Raw genomic sequence first — 24,494 nt, forward strand, 5'->3', positions numbered from 1 at the left:
CGACAGCTCGCTGATTCTAATGTTTCGGCAGGTCCGCGCTTTGTGTTTACGCCCTTTTTGTGCTGATTCTAAAGCTGTTAGTTTGATCTCTCTCCAAACAATATTGACCGAACCAGCAGCAAAAGAAGATCCAAACTAAGCTTCACATAAACATCGTCATGAATCCCCTCTTACTTTTGCTGTTTTGCTTCCACCACAATAAAATCACACTTCATGCACAGCTCTCTCTCTCTTTCTCAGTGCATTTCAAGAACAGTTTCCAGTCTATCCCTGAAATCTGTTTTCTTCATTATTCGCTTGCTTGTTACGCACAAGACTACCATTGTTTACAGCGCTGTCGGCCGATTTTTTTTTTTCCCTTTACTTACTTCTGAAAAGAAAACCTAATTTCTGCCGTTCAATAGGCTTCTGAACAAATTTAAACTTTTTAAAATTATACAAAATGGAAAACGCTTAGCCGTGTCTCTAATAAAACCGCTGTAACTTCAGAGGTAATGTTCATAAATTGATTAATGGTTTTCTTTCGTTTTTGATGTACTGCAGAATATTTTTATAAAATCCCAGGCCAGGAAAATCACCTTCATGTTTTTCTGTGTTTTATCTTCAGCTACGTTGACACAAAGGCATCTGCTGTGATGCTCACACCTTTGATAAAGTCTGGAAAGTGTCAGCTTCCTTTTTATAGATACAAAAATATGTAAATTTACTGATCTGAATTATAATATTTCTGACTGTCTGAGGCAAAATTTCCCAGATTCAAATCAAATTGAATCGAATTGAATCAAATGGAATCGTGGATCGAATCGATTCAGGACCTTGTGAATCTGAATCGAATCGATTCTAGAAATCAGTGACCATACCCAGCCTTAACGAGAACGCAAGTACGCATATTGAGAAAGGGGCCCTTTCTCAATTCTAAGTACGCGAGTACATACTCACGTTCTCGGTGACACCGGACTTGCGGAGACCGCACGCGAGCACGGACTCGCGATTTGTACAATTGGAACACCAGCGTAATGGATGATGTCACAGGTCCGGAGTTTTTACTGCTGCTTTAGTGGACACTCAATACAATAGACAGCTGCTGGGGTTTGGGGTTTGTTTAACCTGAGTAGCGAAAAGACCACGGGGGTGTTGAAAACGATGTGCCAGGAGTCCGTTGTTCTCGCCGGCTCTAACTCCTCAACCTCGCTTTCTGCTATGGAGCTGGCAGGTCACAGACGTCTCCGAAAACTTCGGAGCGCGTTTGGAAATATATGATATCTTGATAAATCGAGCAGATATTTGAAGTTTACACAGCTACTTTCTCGCTTGAAAATAACTTAAAAGTTTATTTTGTGACCCAGAAAGAGTAATATTTAAACGTTTTTAGCCCCACTCGTCAGCCATTGCCGCGTTTGAGTTTTGGACGAAATGCATTCTGGGATATTTAGCTGTACCAAGTCCACACAAGTCACCACCGATGCATGCTCGATAAAACGGGTGGAGTGAGAACACATCCGGGACTTTTGTGCGTTCTCGGCTTGATGCGTACTTCGAATTGGAACAGTACTTGGTCTCCGACTGATGACGTATCACGAGTACACGAGAACGCAAGTACACACAAGTACGCATATTGAGACAGGGCCAGGGCCCCAGTCTACATGCGGTGTCTCACTGAATAAAGCCCCACTACAACAGTGACATGTGGAACCTTATTATTACAAAAAAAATTAATAAATTCACATAATAAAAAAAAAAAAAAAAACGATATACAATGCATTCTTGATAATGTTCACTGTGACTCACTCAGTACATTATATCTCAGCTACAGAAGCACAGACCCTATTTACTAACATTTTACATTAAATCCTTCTGTCAGGTTGCACTGGCCAAGCAGAGTCTTAAATAAGAAAGGAGGGTATGAGCACCGCTGGACTGCACCCAGGACCAAACCGAAGTTGCTGGCTGCAATTCTCCTCTTGTGATATACTGAACTTTTATAAACAAAGACAAATTAAGAGACACAGTTAACTAAAATTTCTTGCTTAACACCTAACAGACTTAATTTCTGTCACGGTCCGGGGCAGCGGCCGTGTGGAGAGTGGAAGGAGGACTCAAAGCGCAGCACTCATTCAGGTGTGAGGGTGATTTATTGATAATAACAAACATAAAGAGGAGATGGCAAAACAGAACTACGGATGAACTAAACTGGGTGAAACTACACAAAGGAGTGGCAAACCTGAACACGAAGGGAGAACAGCAGGGAGAGCACGCAGAGGATTTCACAGGGTAGATGCAGAGTACGCAGGGTAACACAGAGGATGAACACAGGTAGGAACACAGACGACGCGACGAGGAGCAGAGGAAATCACACGCTATAAATACACAAAGAGACACTGGGAAATCACACACAGATGGGGGAAACAGCTGGACCTGATTAACCTGACGAGACAGGGGAACACTAACACCAGGGACCAACAGAGGGAGCACAAACCCAGAACCCAGTGTCTAAAATCCCAAACACAAACCATCCCAAAACAGCCATGAATAATAATGAAAGTAATAACAATAAGTACATAAACATAAAGTCACTGAGTCATGGTCGCAGGACCATGACAATTTCAAGGCACTTTCTTACTTCAATGCATTCTTCGTTTGCCCAACTGTTGCTTCCTTGACCTGTTTCTCCTCTTCCTTAGACACAGCCAGTGATGCCAGTAAATAATTAGCCTTGTCTTCTGCTTGGGCAAATCGCAGGTTCCTTAGCACTCCATCAAATGTCTTTGTTGGTAGAGTCAAGATTTAAAGCAAAAGGATTTTAAAGGTTTTAATGGGACCAAGCAAACTTGACCACAGAGTAGACAAAGTCGAGTGTAGAGTACACAAAATACATATAAAATTAAAGTGGGGACAGTGGAGGCAAACACAATGATCTGTAGTTTACAGGAGTTTACATAACTGTATAATTTATACCATGTGTTAAAGTAAATATCAAATTCCCTGAGGGCCTTCTGGACTCAAAATCCACCCCATCCCTGTAAAACGCTGAAGTTTTGAGAGAGATGCCATTGCCCATTCTTTGTCCTCCTGGGTGACAGGTCTTTTGATTCCAGCTGAAATAAAATAAAACAAAAAATACTTTTAATAAGTAGTAATTTTAAGATCAGATACTATCGAGCATTTATATAGGACTCTTCACTTAAAGAACACTTTAAATTTTTTGATGTTCACTACATGTGTGTCTCAATATTAAACACAATGCTTTAAGTAAAATTAAGAGAATAATTAGAACAAAGAGTGAATTTTAAATGAATAACTGACCTTGTGTTGTTGATGGTGTCATGTCAGACACTCTCTTGGCAGTAATTTCTTCTGCTTAGGATAATTTCACGCTCTACTATACACATTCCACATCAGTGCCATACACATTCTTCTCCACCCAAATCAACAATGCAGCCATATGATGGCACTTATCTTTGCCAATCGGGCACTCCCAGGAGCTGAACCTCACTGACTGACCCTCAACATGCACGTACATTGAAAGAAAGTTAATGCTTACCCTAAACATTCTAACAAACACTTGCAGTGCTGCTGTGTGTACTGGCACCACTGTAGCTAGTCACCTGGCAGATAGATAATCTCAACTAGGCTAACATAACTAACTCTCCAAAAAACTCTGTTATGGAGATTTTCAATTTTGTTTACTTCCACTGTTTTAGCAGTGTTGTATGTGCGTGTGTGCGTTTTATTAAATACATTAGCCGGTACAAAATATATCATGTCAGCTGGCTAGCTTACTTCTAACTCACCTCAACCTTATAAATCTTCCTTTTCATGGATGCCTGGATACTACCCTTTATAATACTGCCTGGGAGAACAGTTACACTGACCACTTTATATCATGGCCTGGATCTGGGGACCCAGGACTTATGTCTTTTTGTACTTACCTCGGGCTGGCGATCCTCATGGGTCGTCCTCCTCGGGAGGTCCTTATACATATGTTTATTTTCCGTGTGTAGTGTTTTGTTGTTTTCTCTGCTTACCCCCTTTCTGTGTGTGTGCTTATTTGTGTTTATGCTTCCGGATGTTTTGGATCTAATACAATTATTTCAATATGTTTTGGAGTCTGATTCACTTTCACATTTTTCCTCTCTTTTCTTTTATACATAAGGAATGAACTCGGAAGCTGTACAGACAAGAATACTCACGATTGCCCCAGTTGTTCAACACATGCAGTGTGATGGAGTGGATGACATCTACTTTGTGGTCCTGAGAGACAAAAAAAAACAAGATGGGTTAGTCGGACAAAAGTTTTTTAACTCTTGAAAGGATGGTAAATTTAGGAATACTGTGATTACTATGAGGGAGGATATACAGATAGCAGCGGGTGCTAATCTCGAAGTACTCTGGATTGAAAAGTCTATTTAATAATAATAAATAATAAAACGGCATTATCTGAGTAATTTTCATGGAATATATTATGAGCTTAATATGTTTTTTATACCTCACTCATGAACAGGGTGGAAAAGTCCATTTTCAGCCCTCCAATACTGAAAATCAATCCTGGTGGATGAAGAGAAACACAGAATAAGAAGAGAAGCTTAATCCTGAAGAAAAGCACGTAGTACTACCACAAGGCCAGCAGGAGGACCAAAAGTCCCAATGCGTTCATGGCTCTAAAGCAGGGGTGCCCAATCCCGGTCCTCGAGAGCTACCGTCCTGCAGCTTTTAGATGCATCCTTGTTCCCACACACCCGAATCAAATGAATGGCTTGTTATCAGGCCTTTGCCAAACATGATGGCATGCTGAAGAGGTAATCAAACCATTTGATTCAGCTGTGTTGGAGTAGGGATGCATCTAAAAGCTGCAGGATAGTAGCTCTCGAGGACTGGGATTGGGCAGCCCTGCTCTAAAGAGACCTCTGTTGCTGTCACTACTGTAGTCAACAAAATCATCAGTGTTGTAGTCCACAGTGTCACGGTCATCAGTGTTGTATTCAACTGTGTCTTGGTCAATATTGTCAGGGACTGGACGGGGCCGTCGCCTTTTGGAAACTCTGCACAGAAAAAACAAAATCATGTAAGAAAAAATCTACATGGAAGAACAAATGGATTATGATTACAAAACATGCATCTATGTCAGTGGATGACAACAAAGAACATGTAGACCAGCACTAACCTGTGTAAAGTCTCCTTGTAGGAGATTAAGGGCTCTCCTTGGCAACCATAATAGCCGTTAGGACACTCGAGCCAAACATTAGCGGGCATCATTCTAGCTTATAATCAACAGCGGATCCGGTTCGGATGAGCTGGGAAACGACTGGATCCAAATCAAGTTCCAGACTCGCTGTGCAAGTGGACTCCGATCCGGACCTGGTTCGCGGATCTGTTAAAGAAGACATTACAGGCTCTTTATTTTGGTAATACACATTAGTCCTTCTATGCCAACTAAAATATCTTTATTGTTATATTTGTTGCCATTTCTGCTATCCTCTTGCAGGACTCTAGAGTGCGACCAATTTGGTCGCAAATGCGACCAAATTTTTCACTGGTGCGACTAAAAAAAATATTTGGTTGCACCAACTGTTTGGGTAACAAAAAAACAAAAAAAATTTATGCAACTCTCCGTGTGGTCAACAACAGACACACATTATGTCAATCATTAGTCAAGGGCGGGACCTCTCTATTTGGCTGTGGTCCAGTTGAAAGTGCAGATGGATAGAGGGAGGTGAGTAGCTTTAAATATAACTGTGTTTTGTCAGAAACGCCAGATTCTCAGATTAAAGCTCACAAAACTATTTCAACAACCACCAAACAGCAAATGAGAGCAGGTACACGGATTCCACACAAAGACGTAAACACAGAGTGGACCCGACGCATCAGAATCAGCTTTGTCTTTCTCGGCATTCTCACCCGACGGCCCGTAGACGGACACGCTGTCGGAGCTCACCGATTCTGATGCATCGGGTCCGCTCTGTGTTTACGTCTTTGTGTGGAATCCGTGTACCTGCTCTCATTTGCTGTTTGGTGGTTGTTGAAATAGTTTTGCGCTGATTCTGAGCTGCAGGTTTTGTCTCTATCCAACCAAAATTTGCAGAGCCAGCAGCAAAACAAGCAGCAAACTGCGCTTCACATTTGATAAACATCGTCATGAATTCCCTCTGACTTTTGCTGTTTTGCTTCCACCACGATAAAAATCACACCTAATGCACAGCTCTCTCTCTCTCTATTTGTACTTCAAGAACAGTTTCCCGTCTCAAATCTCTGTTTTCTGCATTATTCATTCTCTTATTACCCACCAGTCTACCGTTGTTTACAGCGCTGTCGGCCACTGTCGTTTTCTTTTCTTTTTCTTTTTTCACTTAAATGACCTTGGACAGGAAAGCCTAATTTCTGCTGTTCAATACTGAAGAGATTTAAACTTTTTAAAATTATGCAAAATTACAGAATATTTCAGAATATTTTTAAGGTTATCTGCTATAAAAAGCCAGGCCAGAAAAATCTCCTTCATGTTTTTCTGTGTTTTATTCTCAGTTACTTTGACACAAAGGCATCTGCTGTGATGTTCACAATTCTGATGAAGTCACACATGTATCAGTACTGATAAATGATCAGAATTATAATATTTCTGACTGTCTGAGGCTAAATTGAATCGAATCGGGACTTTGAGAACCTGAATCAAATGGATTATAGAAATCAGTGATGATACCCAGCCCTAGTGAGCAGCCTAGGCCCGACAGAAGTGGATGTAGCTGTGAGTAACAAGAAAAGATGAAAAGAACTATTGATAACTTTTTTGTTAAGTTAAGGCCTGATCCGTCTGAAATTCATAGCCAGTGCTCTGACACGGTGCAGTCAGTCTTTGAATGCTGAAAAAGCACAGTGTATCCAGAAAACACATTATATGCTGCAATAAATGCACTGTCCAAGTGTCCCCTCTCCCCACTGCCTTTCAGCAGCATGCAACAGCAAACAGGTTGTCAGAGGAGGCCGAGATGATGATTAAGTTTAACATTTTCTACAATATTGACAAAACACTTAAAGCACAAGATTGTTAGTTAATAATTTAGAAATGAATATTGTCTGTATGGACTGCAACTTCCCCCCCCAAAAAGTGCACATGTAAAACTGCGGTGTTAAGCAATGCGGTTGAAAAATTTGAGTGCGCCTAACTTTTGTGCCGGTGCGCCCCATGGAGAAAAGTTAGTCTAGAGCCCTGCTCTTGGCCAGATCACTCTTAAAAAACACTTTTTAATGTCAATGACACTTTTTAACTGGGTGAATATAAGATATGTAAGTTTGGCAAAAGGTGATTGCAGCTTCTGCCTTGTGACAGGAATGATGTTTGCTGATTCAGTAAAAAGGACTAGATGTTACAGTCCCTGATAATGCATCGATTTAAATGGAGAGACTCTTGAGGGATGGCTGTTATGAGGAAAGGTAGCCCAGAAACTTTCCCAGCAGCACACATCGTTGTGTGCCTCAACTTTCAGTCTTTTACCCAGGCTAATCTGTCATTTTTTCTTCCTTGGTTAGGTTTAGGGATTAGAGATCTGATCTAGATTATCATATCGTCAGTAGTGGACCTTGGATTCATCGGGCGTTTCGGCCATTTTCAGCCTCCGCAAGGCTCCTGCCTACGATAGCCGTAATGCTCCGACAATCCATCAAGCGGTGCGGCTTCGTAGCTTAGCAAAGTCGTACTGAAACATTTGACAGATCGAGCGCCGTGTACCACATACAATCGTTTCGAGGTCAGTAAACACAACCAGAATTTATACATAGGGCACACAGGATTATAAGGGGCACTGTTTTTTTTTTCTTTAAAAAATGTTACAAAAACACACCTGCTGTTCTTTTTTCAGGTAGAGTGCTCTGATGTGGCAGATTGAATGAAGCAATTACTACTGTGAGTCACACTGTTAGTAATAGTTGTGACCATTTTTGCTCTTCCTTCCTGTTGTATTAGATTTAAACGTTGGTGTAAACAACTTTAACAACAGCTTCAAAAACATCTGTGTCACAGACATGTTATAACAAGGACTTTATTTTCTTTTGAAACAGTGAACAATTAACGCTGATCATATCTTGTTTGCAGTTTAATTGGTGGATCTGTGGGTGACATTTATTGTCACCTAGTTAATATTTGAAGAAACCCATAACTGCACTCTGTTTAAAAGCTGATTTCTATGTCATGTGAACTAGTCACATGAACTCCTGTTAACTTTATTTGTTGATGCTGAACTGCAGACGCACACTTTGACTCATATTGATACACTTTATTGGTATACTTTCCACTATTGTCGAGCGGCTTTACATAATATTCTTTGCACTACTGTACATGTATGTGTGTCTTTACTTGTATAAAGTTGTGTGTGACCCTAGTTTGTCCCTGTGCTCATGTTGGTTGTGTCTTTTCTTTCTCACCTTCTCTCAAGCTTACTTCTGCACCCTGATGCTCCTCAATCAGCTCTAATGGATCTTCTGGGTGAATGAGGCAAGTTGTGTAAAGCACTTTAAGTGTTTTTAGTAGAAGAGCACATGAAAGTTTACACAGCTGTGAGGTTGAGCTCTCCAACCACTTCCTAGAGAACATGACGGATACCATTAAAAAAGAATTTTCAGTGCCATGATTCGACTGTTACTGAGCCCCAAAAACAGAGCCAGATGGTGGGATTCGTGTTTTCAGTATTTGTTTTCAAAGTGCTGCTGGGAAGAGGGGGAGCTGGGTGGGTCTTCTTTGAGACGGGAGAGGTAAGATTTCCAGATGAGTTATATAGTAGCAGGTGTGTAGTTCTACAGAGAAGATAATATACAAAAGTTACTAAAGAGTAAACGCAGAGAAATGAAGACAAGAGACAGAGCCCATTTACTACCATGGCAGGAATACAAACTGGTGGAGATCTATCACCACAGCTCCTAAATGCACAGCCTCTTGATTTCAAACTACCTGCAGATGTGAGTGGATGAGCTAAAGGAAGCAACTCCACACAGAGGTGGAGACCAGAACAAAGCTGCCTCAGACCGTCCAATCTGGCCCAGTCCCTGACTTTCACTCATTTAGAATTTATACATATGACTCAAAAGTCATGCCAACTTACAGGAGGTGACACCATTAGTCAAGAAAAAGGAAAAGAAGCTTTGTTTTGAAATTAACAGAACTAAATAAAATGAGTGTAGAAGCTTGTTTCTGTTATCAATAAGTCCAAATTTGGGGTTATTAAATAAAAATTTCCAGTGAAATCTGCAAAATTCATCCATCCATCCATTTGCTACCGCTTATCCCTTTCAGGGTCGTGGGGGGTACTGGAGCCAATCCCAGCTGTCATGGGGCGAGGGGCGGGGTACACCCTGGACAGGTCGCCAGTCTGTCGCAGGGCTAACACACAAGGACAGACAACCATTCATACTCACATTCACTCGCACATTCACACCTAGTGGCAATTTGGATTATCCAATTAACCTATCCCCACAAACTGCATGTCTTTGGACGGTGGGAGGAAGCCGGAGTACCTGGAGGGAACCCACGCAGACACGGGGAGAACATGCAAACTCCACACAGAAAGACCCCGGCCTTATCACGCTTGTTTAATATACACTGACAATTAAGAATACCAAAAGACATGAAAAATTTCTTCTTCTTAAAATTTTATTCGTGTTGTTTTAAAAATATCTCTAAATTTCCAGTGGAGACAATTTAGAGAATTTTTATGTTTTACAAGAAATTTAATTCAGTCCAAATGAGTTCCATTTGAGGGCCAATTCACAATAACACAGCGCTTAACAAAGTTAGTTGAACATCACCTAATGTAAGAATTTGGGGTGTTCTTATTTCTATGACAGGTGATGTAATAAATTTGTTAAGCACTGTATATGTAGAGTAAAAACCCTACAATATAAGAGAAGAAAAACCCCAACAATCAGATGATCCCCTTTGAGCAAGCACTTGGCAACAGTGGAGAGGAAAAACTCCCTTTTAACAGGAAGAAACCTCTGGCAGAGCCAGACTCAGGGAGGGGCAAGCCCTCTGCCACAGCTGGTTGGGGGTGAGGTGAATCAGACTGCAAACATCTTAATCAGACATGTCTTACCTGGTAGGATGGACATTCGCTTGAGGAAAAAAATGGGTTAAATGGACATTTTTTCCCTTATACAATATTTAAATATGTGTTGCAGCCTGATTCACTTTCACATTTTTCCTCTCTTTTCTTTTAAAGATGGTTTCATGGGAATTTGGTTGTGCCAGCTTTCTTTGAACTCGAAAGCTGCGTAGACACGAATCCTCGCAATTGCCCCACTTGTTCAGTAGATGCAGCGTGATGTAGCGGATGAAATCTACACTGTGGTCCTGAGAGACAAAAAAAAGATGGTGATTATTATGAGGGAGGATATACAGATAGCAAAGTAAGAAAAGTCTATGTGCATGTGTCTAATGGTAGAGTGTACTCACGGGTATCCTGAATGTCTTGTACCTGCCTGTCCACCGAGTACTACAATTGAGAAGAGACCATTTACGTTTACGTAACAGCTTTATGACAATATTAAACTGGCATTATCTAAATAAATTTTCAGCAAAAAAGTACATTTCATATTATGAGCCTCATATGTTTTTCATACCTCACTCATGAACGGGGTGGAAAAGTCCATTTTCAGCCCTCTAATTCTGAAAATCAATCCTGGTGTATGAAGAGAAACACAGAATAAGAAGAGAAGCTTAATCCAGAAGAAAAGCACATAGTACTAGAAAGACTGTAATTGTTTGTGGAAGGAGATCATTTACCAAAACACAAGGCCAGCATGAGGACCAAAAGTCCCAATGCCTTGATGGCTCTAAAGAGACCTCTGCTGCTGCCACTACTGTAGTCAATAAAATCATCAGTGGTGTAGTCCACAGTGTCACGGTCATCATAGTTGTAGTCCACAGTGTCACAGTCATCGTAGTTGTAGTCCACAGTGTCACAGTCATCAGTGTTGTATTCAACTGTGTCTTGGTCGTTATTGTCAGGGACTGGACAGGGCTGTCGCCTTTTAAAAATTCAGAATAGAAAAAACAAAATCATGTAAGAAAAAATGTACATGGAGGAACAAATGGATTATGATTACAAAACATGCATCTATGTCGATCGTGGCTCAAGAGTTGGGAGTTCGCCTTGTAATCGGAAGGTTGCCGGTTCGAGCCCCGGCTTGGACAGTCTCGGTCGTTGTGTCCTTGGGCAAAACACTTCACCCGTTGCCTACTGGTGGTGGTCAGAGGGCCCGGTGGCGCCAGTGTCCGGCAGCCTTGCCTCTGTCAGTGCGCCCCAGGGTGGCTGTGGCTACAATGTAGCTGCCATCACCAGTGTGTGAATGGGTGGATGACTGGATATGTAAAGCGCTTTGGGGTCCTTAGGGACTAGTAAAGCGCTATATAAATACAGGCCATTTACCATTTATGTCAGTGGATGACAACAAAGAACATGTAGACCAGCACTAACCTGTGTAAAGACTCCTTGTAGGAGATTAACGGCTCTCCTTGGCTGCCGTAATAGCCATTAGACTGAAGTCTTTGGCTTCTTCTCAACATGGCTGTAAAATGAAAGGGAAACATGGGGTTAAGTGAGTCTCTAACACAAAGCTTATCAGACTTCATAACTATGATTTGAGCATGTTTCCATCAGAAGCAAATCAGTGCAGATTCTCTTAGATATAAACTTCACGGTGCCAGCTTGTTCTTTTTAATGAACAGAATAATATTTGAATCACACCCATTTATGAAATCCGCTCTTAATACAGAATTTTATTTTCCCAGTGTCTTCAAAAACAAAGCGTGATATTGTTATGATTCATATCATAGCAACAGATCACAACATTTTCTTGCAAAAAAAATCTCTTTCACATGTCAGTTTGTTTGTTCACAATGTAGCTGTTAAAATTCAGAAAAAGAGGAAATCACCACAGCAGTAAAGAAAGAGTCAAAGCAACTAAATGAATTTGGCCCAAAATCCTGTCAAAGTCTTTAGAGACATTCACACTAGAACTAAAAACTCATTGTTTATAGATAGATAGATAGATATTTATTTATTATAGTTAATATAGAATTTGGCCTAAAATCATATAAAAGGGTCTTTAAGAATTAAAAACTCTTTGTTTTTATAGTTAATATACAAAAGGAAATCAATTTTTATCAGACAAGCTGCGTCTAACAGGTAAGCAGTAAAATCACCTTTACAGTAGAATGTAGCTACTAAAAAGTGCTTTTCTGACATAATCAACTGGATATCATTTTTAAAATGTTCAGATTTGAAACACATATATTAAAAGTAAGATGTGAAGCCAAAACATACTCTGTTTTTGTACTTGTTGATTTTTAGTCTAAAGATTGCACTTACCTTCACTTAAAACGAAAGTTGAAGAAACTGAATCGCTAAGTGTGCTTTTCCGTAAATTTGGACGTTTAGCGCTTCTCACTGAACTCATCTGAACTAGTGATGGGTCGTTCGCGAACGAAATGGCTCTTAGAGCCGACTCTTTGACGTGAACGACGCGAGCCGGCTCCTTATTGCGAGCCGTCACGTGTGTTTTTTTTTTCTTTCTCTCACCCTCTCTCTCGCACTTTTTTTCTGCTTCACTCAGCATGCCAGCCTTGTGCTTTACGCTGGGCAGAGGGGGGAGGGGCAGTAGTTAAACTCAGTAGCACAGGAACAGATCCAGAGGGGGAGAGAGAGAAAGAGAGCCAGGGACAACAACGTCACATTAGAAAGGTATAGTAATCATCCACAACTATTTTCAGTTGCAGATGATAAAGGATTCAGAAAGTTTATTCATGCAGGTCCATTTGACAGAGAATGTGCATGTTTCTTTTTGTTTTCATATTTTAATTTATATTTAATTGTGTTGTGGTTTGCAGTGTTTTGTGTTGTTTCACTTTAAATTTGTAAAAGGAAAAAGCTGAAAATTTAAATAGTTAAAAGTTGAAATGTGAATAGTTGATTTTTGTATTATATGATTTATTTATTACATTTTATGTGGAGTGAATAAATAAAAGTATTTTTACGGTGGCCCCTAGAGATAAAGCACATACAAACTTCAAATCACGTACAAACTCGGAAGCATGTACAAACTCCAAAACACGTAAAAACTCTAAAACACGTAAAAACACGTACAAACTCCAAAACACGTAAAAACTCCAAAACACGTAAAAACACATACAAACTCCAAAACACGTAAAAACTCAGAAGCACATAAAAACTCAAAACACGTACAAAAGACAACAGAAGTGCTCCAGGATGCTGGGGGCAGTGTTGAACTTTTGTTACCGAGTGGCTACACAAGCCAGCAAGTACCAATGACTGGATTTGTTGTGTGGTAGTAACAGGTAAATGAACATTTTTTTTTTAATTATTTGAATATATATGAGTGCCTGTGTATAAATACACAAACAATACACACATGCTTTCAATTGTGTAATTTAAGTGATCTAGTAGCTCTGCTTTGGAAGTTCAGTTCATGCTAGAAATGTGTCTTGGAGTTTGTACGTGTTTTGTCTCTAGGGACCACCGCATATATTTATATATAAACATATATAAATAAAACCACTTTTTTTACGTTAGTAATTCCTTTTGTGCATAATTTTATAATACTGTTAATAATAAATAAATTAAAGCAACAAAACAACCTGAAGAGCCGGTTCGGAGCCGAAAGAGCCAGCTCTTTTTAGTGAGCCGAACCGAAAGAGCCGGTTATCTAAAAAGAGCCGGAAATCCCATCACTAATCTGAAACAGAAAATTTAGGTGCAGAAGAAAAATTTCAAACCGCAGCTTTTTCAGTGACGTTACAAACAGACACATGCACAAATCGAATATAACGCACGCGCGTTCCATAAGAGCAGCACTTCGTGTGCGCACGCGCAAAGGTGTGAGCGTAGATCTGTTTTGTTTTTTTTTTATGAAATTTGCTCGAAATTTACCTTTCCTTCTCAGTCCCTTTATAAACACCGCATCATATTGTCAAAATTCATATAGCATATATCTTAATGTCACGGACCGGCTCTGGAGGACTCAGGGGTCCGAGAGCAGTGTCGTCTACTGTTCTGTCCACATTTGTATGTAGAGTATGTAGAGTGTGTGTGTGTGTGTGTGTGTGCGCGTGTGTCTGCTTCTCTCTCTCTCCCCGGTCCTCGGGGCTGTTGACGGAAGCGCGCGTCGTGGGAGAGGCGTGTCCGGGCGACTGTCGTCATCGGGAGTCCCTCTTCGCTGTTGCTGGCCCACCTGCAGCTGATTACCTGACCAGCTGGTGGTAATCATCCCTCCCGGCTAGGAAGAGGTATTTAACCTGGACTCGCGGCGACAGTCGACGTGGGATTATTACTCCTGACCGGTATAGTCTGTGCTAGGCGTGTGGCTAATTGTGGATTGTCCTTCTTCCTCCAGGAAAGTCGGGCGAAGAAGCGAGTTGGGGAGCACACACACTAAGGGAGCTACAGCACGGGACGCACTGGGAGCAAGGGATGAGCACCATTGGCAAATTGCATCTCTGAGTTAATTGTTGGACTAACCCGTCTATTCACTTTATTTAAAGTGCACTGTGGCATCGCAGAGTCCTGCGTTTTGGGTCCTACTTTCCTCATCCCCATGGTCTGCCAGCCAGACCGTGACAATTAAATAAAAATTTCCAGTGAAATCTGCTAATTGAGTAAGTTAAAAAACAAGATGCAATATGCTCAATGGTCTACCTCAGGGGTCAGCAACCGCACCCAAAGAGCCATTTGGACGTGATTTCCACGCAAAAGAAAATACTGGGAGCCGCAAATACTTTGACATCTAAAATGAAGATAACAGTCTACACTGACAAAAATAATCAGTGGGATAAACATAAATCATTGTAATCGGTTGCACTTCATTCCGGTCAAATATTTATAGAAACCACTTGTTTATCAGACATGAACTATTTGTGTTAATTGTATTGGACTACTATGTGTTATATTGACAAGATTATTTTATGGTAAGCTTATTTTATAACAAATTTCTAATATATAATATATAATCTAATATATAATTGAGTGTTCAACATATAAAACTACATTAAGGCTGATTTTTCTGTATGTACTGTACACTTTCTCTCAATCAAAGAAATAAGCAAAACATTTTTGAACAATGACCTGTATTTTTGAAAATACTACACAGTTGTAACAATGGACTTTCAATTCAGGCTTCCAAAATATACATGAGTCATATTTGTACAATGCATCTCTTGAAAAACATTCCACAACATTCCTCAAAGTTATCTGCTGTAACCTGAATTCAACCTTGTGGGGCCTTATGACATCGCGCTTATGTAAAAAATAGTTTTTTAAATGTAAGAGCCATAAGGTAATATGGCAACAGGGGTGTAATTATTAAAATGACACAAAGAAGAGACTTAAAATATCATTATAACCCACAGGCACAAAACCAAGAGACCTAAACTGATTAGTATTGGCTTGCTTCTATCATTAAACATCACAATCACTAGACGATGCAATCTGTGGTGCACCTTGGGAAAAAAATTGCAAACTGGTGAAATTGGTGCAAGGCACCATTTCCATTGAGAAAAATGGAAATTCAAAGTTTTAATTTTTTTTTTAAAAGAGCCATGGCTTGAAAAGTGAAAACTGCAGTAATAAAGGCCCCAAGTTGAAAAGTGCCAGAAAAATAAGTTTCACTATGTACTGCAACTTTACCAGTGCTGGCTTAAAACAAAGGATGGTACATATTCGAAGAGGTAAACATGTTGTTCCCACATCATAACTGGAAAACTGTTCAATCGTACAGTCTGGTCCTGAAAACCTGGGCCTTCTTTGAAAGGCTGTTCCTTTTGAGCTCCATAACCAGTTTCTATAATACCTCAAAGGTATACTTTTCCAGTGGGTAGGTGAGGTTCAAAGTGTACATTAGTCCAAACAGCATTGCAGCTGCTAGGGTATAGTTATCCAAATCCTGCCAGACTCTCTGGCCTTCAAGGACTATCCTGATGTCCTCAGGGCTGCCATTGGCATCTCTTGACTTTATGATGTAAATTCCCATGGTTGTTTCCTTATTAGATCGTTGAATAATGGCTTCATCTGTGGCCTAGAAAATGCAGAATTCCAAAATTTAATTAAACAGAACACTGGTTAAAGAACATTATACCAAATCTTATTTTAATCTGTGTCACTATTCCAAAAAATATTAACATTAACACATTAGGTGAAAAAAAAAATGGATTCATTACAGCATGTGATTTGAGTCCTCAGAATGCTTAAAAAGGTAATGCATGAAGTGAAATCTCCATGCAAAGACGCAGAATACTGTCAGAGCATAGAGAGGTGTTCAACTATGAACTCCACACATAGTTCTAATGCAGGTAAAGGAAAAAAACAAACAAAAAACGCACCCATGGTAAATTGTGAAAATCCCAGGTGATTTTCAACATACTCCTGGCATAGAGTGACAAGCAGCATTTTGTTAAAATTATTATTTTCCCTAAAGTGTATACACAAATTAATTTTTTTCTTACCTGGGCCGTGGGCTCCAGAATGTTCTGAAGTCTTCTTCCTATTTGTCCTCCTCGCCTTTTGAAGACCTTTATTAGTTTGTCAGATAGCACATCTATCTGCGAGAGTAATATGGACTGCAGTGGCATGGTGGTAATGCGCTTAAACTCTGCATTTATCTAAAAAGAGAAGTTGTCACATAAAAATGCTGTCAAAATCTCAAGTCTCACAAGGTTACATCCACACAAAGTTGTTATTTTTTGTCATATTACTATTTATTAGCTATGGGTCCCATGTTGCTGAGCAGTTCCATAGTTGCCTTTACTTCCATACCACCCAAAGCCTGTTTGCAACCACAGCAGTTGCCTCCTTCTGGCCATTTTGCAGTTCTGCCAAATGACCCATAAACTACATCTATTATTGTCATATACACATCAAGGTCTTTCATTAATACTTAGTTAAATTAGTTAATTTGACCTTTCCAGAAAATTTACCTTACAGAATGTGAGATAACATATGCAAATCTTCACTAGTAAATAAAATAATGTTATTAAAACATTAACTGTAACACCTCTACATAACAGCGCTAGAGAATTGTTCTGAAGCAACACCAATCTGCCCTTCAGCAGGGATAAGCATCATATATCGATACAGAAAAAATAAATTTAACATATTTATACTGTCATTATTTTTATCTCTTTAAGCCCTCCTCTCAGTCTCTCTATAAATCAGTTAAAATAATTTGTTGGGTTTTTGTGTGTCTGTAACATGTTATCAGTACATTACATTCACTGCCCCAGAACATGAAATAAAGCCCCACGTCACGCAGTTCCTCTCCTAATGAGTACTGCATAGGTGTCATGCCCTAAATAAACCCACTTTAGTGAAGACACCCCCCCAACACACACAGAGCACACCCCATGGCAAACTAGCTTATTTAACTGTTTAACTAAAACATTTTAGGTACAACCAGTTAACTAAATGGACACAAGTTTGTTAGTCTGTATTCACTGAGAAAAAACAAGCGAATGTGACTGGGCACACATTGAAAAAAAGCTAATGCACATTAGCAGGGGGAGGGGGGGGGGGTGGAGTTTCAACAGAAAACATAACTATTTTCTGTTATTTTGATATGACTGGTTTTAAAAGACTGAACATCCTTCTAAAACAAGTGAAAGGCGTGAGACTTAATTATGTTTAGACCAAAAATATAAATGATTCAATGTTGGATATATTTACTGTGTTTTTACTAATTTAACAACCTCATCATTGCATTAGTTGCTTTATGCTATAGCATTGCGCTTACATTAGCTTGAAGCTCAAGGCCGTCATTTTATTTAATTTCTTTTTCTGGGCTTACAAACAGGACACACAACATTTAGATAATGTCACAGTACGGCTGTGTGCAGGCAAAAGTAGGACCCAAACGCAAACTCACGGAGACGAAACGTAAACTCAAAAACACAGCTTTAATGCTGGCATAAAGTGAAACACAAAAAACAGTACTGAACTTAAACTGGGGAGACTAAAGCACGGGGAGAAATCACACAGCTATGAGGGAGGACGCAACACTGACAAAGAGAAACATGGGGCTTAAATACACTGAGGGATAACGAGGGGGAATGAGCCACAGGAGGAGAGCACAGCTGAGAGTAATTGAGCAGGACGAGGCAAGGAAAGCAAAACTAGAAACATTAACATAGAACAGACTGTGAAAGTAAAACAGGAAACACACTGACGGAACTCAAGACATGTGGACTTAACAGACTGGGGGAGACAGAACATAGGGATCTGAAACATGGAACAGAAAGGCACAGTAGATCAACATGAACATAACGCCACAGGGGAAGAGTAAAACTGAACACGATGAACACAGAAACACCAGACCTCTTCACAATAAAACAGGAAACATAATGAGACGTAGACATGACAACCCAAACTTCACAATGTAAGACACAGACATGAAACACATGAAAAGCAGGGGAGATTTACCATAGTTGGAAACACGAGGGGGAAATAATAAGAACTAGAAACACTTAAGCGTGATAACAAATGAACTTAGGAACCTGAAGGGCTACATAAACTAAAACATCAAAAATGAACTAAAACTCAAAACACTGGGTCATAAGACCCAGGACCGTGACAGATAACCGTTACACTGAATCTTGGGTCTGTGTTGAGTCTTCCAGCTGCTGACTACAGAAGCTAGATTGACCTTTCAGCATGTTTATAGCGGCTGTGGCTATGTGCTGGTAATATTACCGTGTGTGAGCAGTCACATTGGCAGCAGACATGTTTCAACAAACTAGTCATATACAAACAATATTAACTCACATTATATATGTTAATTACTAATTTGCTTATCGCATAATTTCGGTTACCATTAGCTAACTGGAGCTAGCTAACATTGGCCTTTCATGGTTTTCGATAAACAGCCCACATACCTGTAAAATAACAACACCCCAGTAAAAGTCCACATATATAAAGGGTCTACACTCTTTCTCACTGGTGTGTTAGCTTTAAAATCTTATTTACCTTCAAGTGTAAAACTCCAGATGGTAGTAGATTTTCCAAAGCGAGAGACAAAAATGGCGGACAGTGCAGCCGATTTTTCCTTTCCAGGGGGCGGAGCTTGAGGATAAAACACGACTAACTTGTTTCTTTTCAACATGATTTGTTCTAAAAGAATGAATATTCTTAAAGAATATGTGAAAATTAAAAGACAAAAATATGTTTAGATGTGAAATTTAAATTTGTCATGCTGGATATATGAAGTAATTCTATGCAAATTCAACAACCACCCTATTGCATTTTTTTCAGTGTATATATTGCTTTTTTGTCTTTATGCTTTGTGTGAACTAAAGTGTGTTGCTTATGAAATCCATGAACTGCTACAGAGAAAATGTAATTTTCTCTATATTTCTGTCATTGTAGCCGCTAAGACTGGTGGACCTAAATTTTCCCCACCACGTCTGTTCACATACAAGAGGAAGGGGAGTGAGCGGGTCAGCGCTCAGGGCACAGAAACTTAGCTGGCTTCAAACACCATTTATTTCCATAAAAGAAACTCAGCCAGAGTCACAAATACAAGATAAAATTACCCGTATACAATAAAAAACAAAACAAAAAAAAAGTGTTGCAACCTGCTAAAAACCCTGCCGGCAGAACTAACTATACACTATTAAAACAAGGCTAAAACATGTTTTCCATATGCTAAAATTACCCTCCCACAGTCCCATAATCCCACAGTCCAGCCACACATGGGCGAATGGTCCTTATCTTTTTTTTTTAATTTTTTTAAGAACTTTATTTAGAACAATAACAATGACAATCTCAAAGAGACAAGCGACATATTAAAACAATCAGAACAGAATCACATCTCCTATACACCACAATGAAATCGACAATAACTAAAAGTAAACATATATACACACACACATATATTTGCATATACACATGTATACATACACATTTATATTCACACATCTACATAATAATAATATAAAAAGATGAATAACCAATACAAAAATAAATAAGAATAAAAAAAGAATGAAAAACAAGGAACAGAAATAAAGAAGACAAGGGGATCATAAAATCTCTAAAAGTGAGGTTCCATAAACAAGACATATAACTTAAATAAGGGGCTAAGAAAAATCAAACTCCTCTAAAAATCTATGCAATTTGATTGCTTGGGGCTTATTTATCAGCTTAAGAGATTTACGGAACAGGGAGAGGTCGTTTTTAAGAGCAGGCCATGAAGGGGGGGATTTAGCATATCGGCATTTATGTATGTAATACTTTGTTAACTAAAAACTCACTATTTTTGTCCATAAGGATTACTCCAATTTGAATATTTTGAAAAGACCAAAAATCAATATATCCATACTGGGACAATATTAGGACATGGAGAGATTTCCATAAATTCTGGATTGTCACACATCCATAGAACATGTGCTCTGTTGTTTCCGAAGTTGTTTTACAAATATAACAGTTGTCTAACACAAATTTAAATCTGTCTCTCATAAATTCATTGGAGGGGTAAATATTTTTTGTAGTTCTAAAATGGACTTCTTTAAATTTGGGGGGAATTGGAAATGTTAAATATTTGGTTCTGATCAACGAGATCTCAGATTTGTTATAATCTTTAAAGACGAGTGAATGTTTTGTCCTACCTGGATATAAGGTGTTAACCAAATACCTCCTCAAAAACTGATTATTGCATTTTCCATTAACCAAGTCAAGACCATCTAGTTTAACTTTATGCAAATTTGGAGTCTGTATATTTGAAAAATTGTTCTTTACCGTATTTACAAGGACTGTTGGGATATTCTGTGAAACCTTTTTATAGAGCTCGAACGAGCAACTCGTGTCATATTTCTCATTAAGCCTGTTTAATTCAAGTATATCTCCATTTTCATCCATTATATGTGTCACAGACCAAATTTGTTTTGTCATCCATTCTTCCACAAACATAGATTTCCCCCGATTCAATATCACCCTATTATTCCACAATGGAACATTGTGGGGACTAAAGTTATGTTTAAACATTAATTTCCAATTTAACAGAACTTGTTGATGAAATTTGGAAAGTTTTATGGGTAGTTTAGAAATTTCAAAATCACATACTAAAAGGAATTGGATCCCCCCCAACTTTGTTGAAAATAAGAGATGGTATCAAGAACCAGATCTCATTATCATTTTTCAAGAAAGATCGTAGCCAATTAATCTTTAAAATGCCATTCATTATTTCAAAATCGATTGCTTTTAAACCCCCCTCTTCATAATCTTTTATCAAGTCCCTGTTACTAACATAATGATGTTTATTTTTCCATATGAAATTAAAATTCACCTTATTGATGTCTTTTATAATTCTTGGTGGGATGGCTAGGGAATAAACTGGATAGATTAATCTGGACAAAGATTCAACCTTGGTCAACATTATCCTGCCAAACAACGTTAAATCTCTCTGTAGCCAATGGTTTAGAGTTTTTTTTGCATTTGTCAATTGTATTCTGAATATTTTTTTCTTCACTATCAGCCATGCATTTAGTTATCCAGATTCCAAGATATTTGATTTCATTTTTGACAGGTATATCATACAAAGAAGAGTGAGAACGATTGTGGATACTCATGAGTTCACATTTGTCCAGGTTCAGGCGTAGTCCAGAAGCATCAGAAAAGATCTAAGGCCAATGGAATTTGTTCTTTATTTTTTAGAAAGACTGTTGTATCATCGGCAAGCTGACTTATTATTAATTTGTGATTATTTATGTCTAATCCTTTGATGTTTGAGTTTATGACAGTAATAGCAAGTAATTCAGTGGCTACAATGAATAAAAGAGGTGAGATGCTGCAGCCCTGCCTGATACCTCTCTCCACCCTGAACCTGGGACATGTGCCTTCTAAAAGAGAAACACAACTATTAATATCAGTATACAACATAGTGATCATATCCAGAAATGCATCACCAAACCCAAAATGTTTAAATGTCTTAATAATAAAAGTGTGTTCAATAGAATCAAATGCTTTATGGAAGTCCAAGAACAACATAAAACCATCATCCTTAATTAGGTAATTGTAATCGATGAGGTCCAAAACCAAGCGGATATTATTTCGGATCAACCGTCCTTTGAGAAATCCTGATTGTGTTGGGCTAATTATTTCAGAAATACCTGTTTTTAGTCTTGTGGCTAAAACTTTTGTAAAAACTTTGTAGTCTGTATTTAAAAGTGTTATAGGTCTTAGATTAATTAGTTTTTTCTTATCTTTCCCCGGTTTTGGAATTAATTTTATAACTCCCTGTTTCATTGTTGTCATAAGCTCCTTATGATTTATACATTCATTTATTGCACTGAATAATAGTAATTTTAGGTCTTCCCAAAAGTGCTTATAGAAATTAGTTGTTATACCATCTGGTCCCGGTGAACGATCAGATGCCATGCTCTTAATAGCAAAATCAAATTCTTCTATAGTCAGGTCTTCATCACAAATTTCTCTAAAATTATCATCAATTACTGGAATCCAATTACTGATTTTGTCAAAGAAGGAGGTGACATTTTGTTCTGAGTATGAAGACTTATAAAGGTTACTGTAAAAAGTAAATACTTCATTTGAAATGCGTTTAGGGTCTGTACATTCCTCTCCGTCGATTATTAGGTTACATATTGAGTTATATTCTTGTCTACGTTTTTCTAGATTGCAAAAATAGGCAGTGTTCTTTTCACCCTCTTCTATCCACTTGGCTTTGGATCGCAAATAAGCAGCCTTGGCTCTATAAAGGTACATTTCGTCCAACTTAGATTGTAAATTATAAATTTTTCCTTTTTCTTCCTCAGTCCAATTCAATTTGGCATACAGATTCATAAGTTCTTTCACTACATTTGATTCCTCTTCTTTTCTTTGTCTGTTTAACTTTTTACCGAATGCAATTAAGGTTTTTCTGATTCTAAATTTAAGATATTCCCATTTGAGTATCGGTGTATTGATGGCTTCATCATTCTGGACATCTAAAATTAATTTTTTAATAGAATTACAATACTCCTCATTTCTCAGCATCTGACAATTAAATTTCCAATAATCCTTAAATGTGTTGTTTTGGTCTTTGCTTTGTAGTCTCAGAATAATGGCGCAATGGTCACTTAAGGGACTGTTAGAAATGACTGTTTCCTTAACATATTGTAAAATTGAGTTGGATACCAACCAATAATCAATACGTGACCTGCTTTGACCATTAGGTTTGTGCCAGGTGAATTGTTTTACATCTTCGTTTAACACTCTCCATACATCTATTAATTTATTATCATTAGCGAATTTTTCAAATATTGGGTTTTTATGTTCTCTTGAAAACTTTGAAGGCCATCTATCCAACCATTCATCAGAAGTCACATTGAAATCACTTCCAACTACTATATAATCATTAGGGAATTTGGTATAAAGTTCCTTTATAACTGTAGAAATTTGATGCAGCAGGTTCTTATTCTCTTGATCATTGTTGTATCCATAAACATTAACCAAAATAATCAGAGTATTATCAGTATTTAACACACAGGCAACCCAATGTCCATTTTTGTCTGCCATGTTGCACAAAAACCTACCAGGACATCTGTTGAAACAAATAGCAACCCCAGCCGACCTGTTTGTACCATGACTAAAAAATTTTTTATCTCCCCATTGTTGTGACCAAAATTTCACATCAGATTCCTCAGAATGAGTTTCCTGGAGAAAAAAACAATTTGCCTGTTGCCCCTTGCAGAACAGAAAAACAGCTTTGCGCTTAATTGAGTCTTTAAGTCCCCTTGTGTTAAAGGAAAAAAAAGAAATATTAGTTTTTAATCAGATGAACAGCTTTAAAGAGGAAGTTTAGGAGATGGAGTAGGAAAATCTTGAGGTAAAAGTCCCATCATCCGAAATGTTCCACTGTATATTCCTTTCGTAGTCAGATGTCAGCCCGTACCTGGAGTCTCTACCCTGATGAGTTTGCCTTCTATGAAACCAAAAGGGCCCCTAAAGCCTGCAGCCTTGCCTTCCTTCCGTGCCTGGTCGATTTTTGGCCACAATGCTTGTCTGGATCTCCAGTCCTCTGGGGTCAGGTCTTCAGCAAAGCGGATGCCTTCTTCTTTGCACACGGGAGAAGCCTTTGTTCGCCTCCAGATGTCATCTCTCACGGCACGTCTCACAAACAGAATAATGATTTGTCGATGCTTATTCTCCACCGCTCTTCCCACTCTGTGGACAACATCAACTGCTTCTTCCATCTTCGTCTTTAGGTCCGGAGCAATCCTTCCTAGAAGTTCCACCACTTCTTCTCTGATATTTTCATTTGTTTTCTCCTTTTTCCCTTTGATACGAAGACACCATCTTCTTTTGTATCTTTCCTGGCTCAATACACGATCCTTAATATCGTCATTATCTTTTTTGATTGATTCCATCTCTTTTTCCAGGTGTTTTATTTTCTTTTTGCATTCTTGCAGCTCCTCTGAATTAAACTGCACTGATTTAGCGATGGAAGCCAGCATGGCGCTA

General features: G+C 38.7%; 3 long non-coding RNA genes across 3 annotated transcripts; 1 reads left to right on the forward strand and 2 right to left on the reverse strand.

The window, feature by feature from the left end:
- Window positions 1-9,613: 9,613 nt before the first annotated feature.
- LOC145429792 (uncharacterized) lies at window positions 9,614-11,010 on the reverse strand. The gene is made up of 4 exons (XR_013910124.1): window positions 10,763-11,010; window positions 10,600-10,658; window positions 10,433-10,472; window positions 9,614-10,330 (listed from the first exon to the last, which is right to left on the reverse strand). It is a non-coding gene; the product is annotated as an uncharacterized LOC145429792 (long non-coding RNA).
- Window positions 11,011-11,577: 567 nt separating this feature from the next.
- Window positions 11,578-15,013, forward strand: LOC145422084 (uncharacterized). Its single transcript, XR_013903488.1, has 2 exons — window positions 11,578-14,284; window positions 14,392-15,013. It is a non-coding gene; the product is annotated as an uncharacterized LOC145422084 (long non-coding RNA).
- Window positions 15,014-15,567: 554 nt separating this feature from the next.
- LOC145422075 (uncharacterized) lies at window positions 15,568-21,651 on the reverse strand. Its single transcript, XR_013903466.1, has 3 exons — window positions 19,008-21,651; window positions 16,496-16,651; window positions 15,568-16,068 (listed from the first exon to the last, which is right to left on the reverse strand). It is a non-coding gene; the product is annotated as an uncharacterized LOC145422075 (long non-coding RNA).
- Window positions 21,652-24,494: the final 2,843 nt, after the last annotated feature.

Source organism: Astatotilapia calliptera, chromosome 1 (assembly GCF_964374335.1).
Source record: "Astatotilapia calliptera chromosome 1, fAstCal68.1, whole genome shotgun sequence".
In the NCBI taxonomy this organism is placed as follows: domain Eukaryota; kingdom Metazoa; phylum Chordata; class Actinopteri; order Cichliformes; family Cichlidae; genus Astatotilapia; species Astatotilapia calliptera.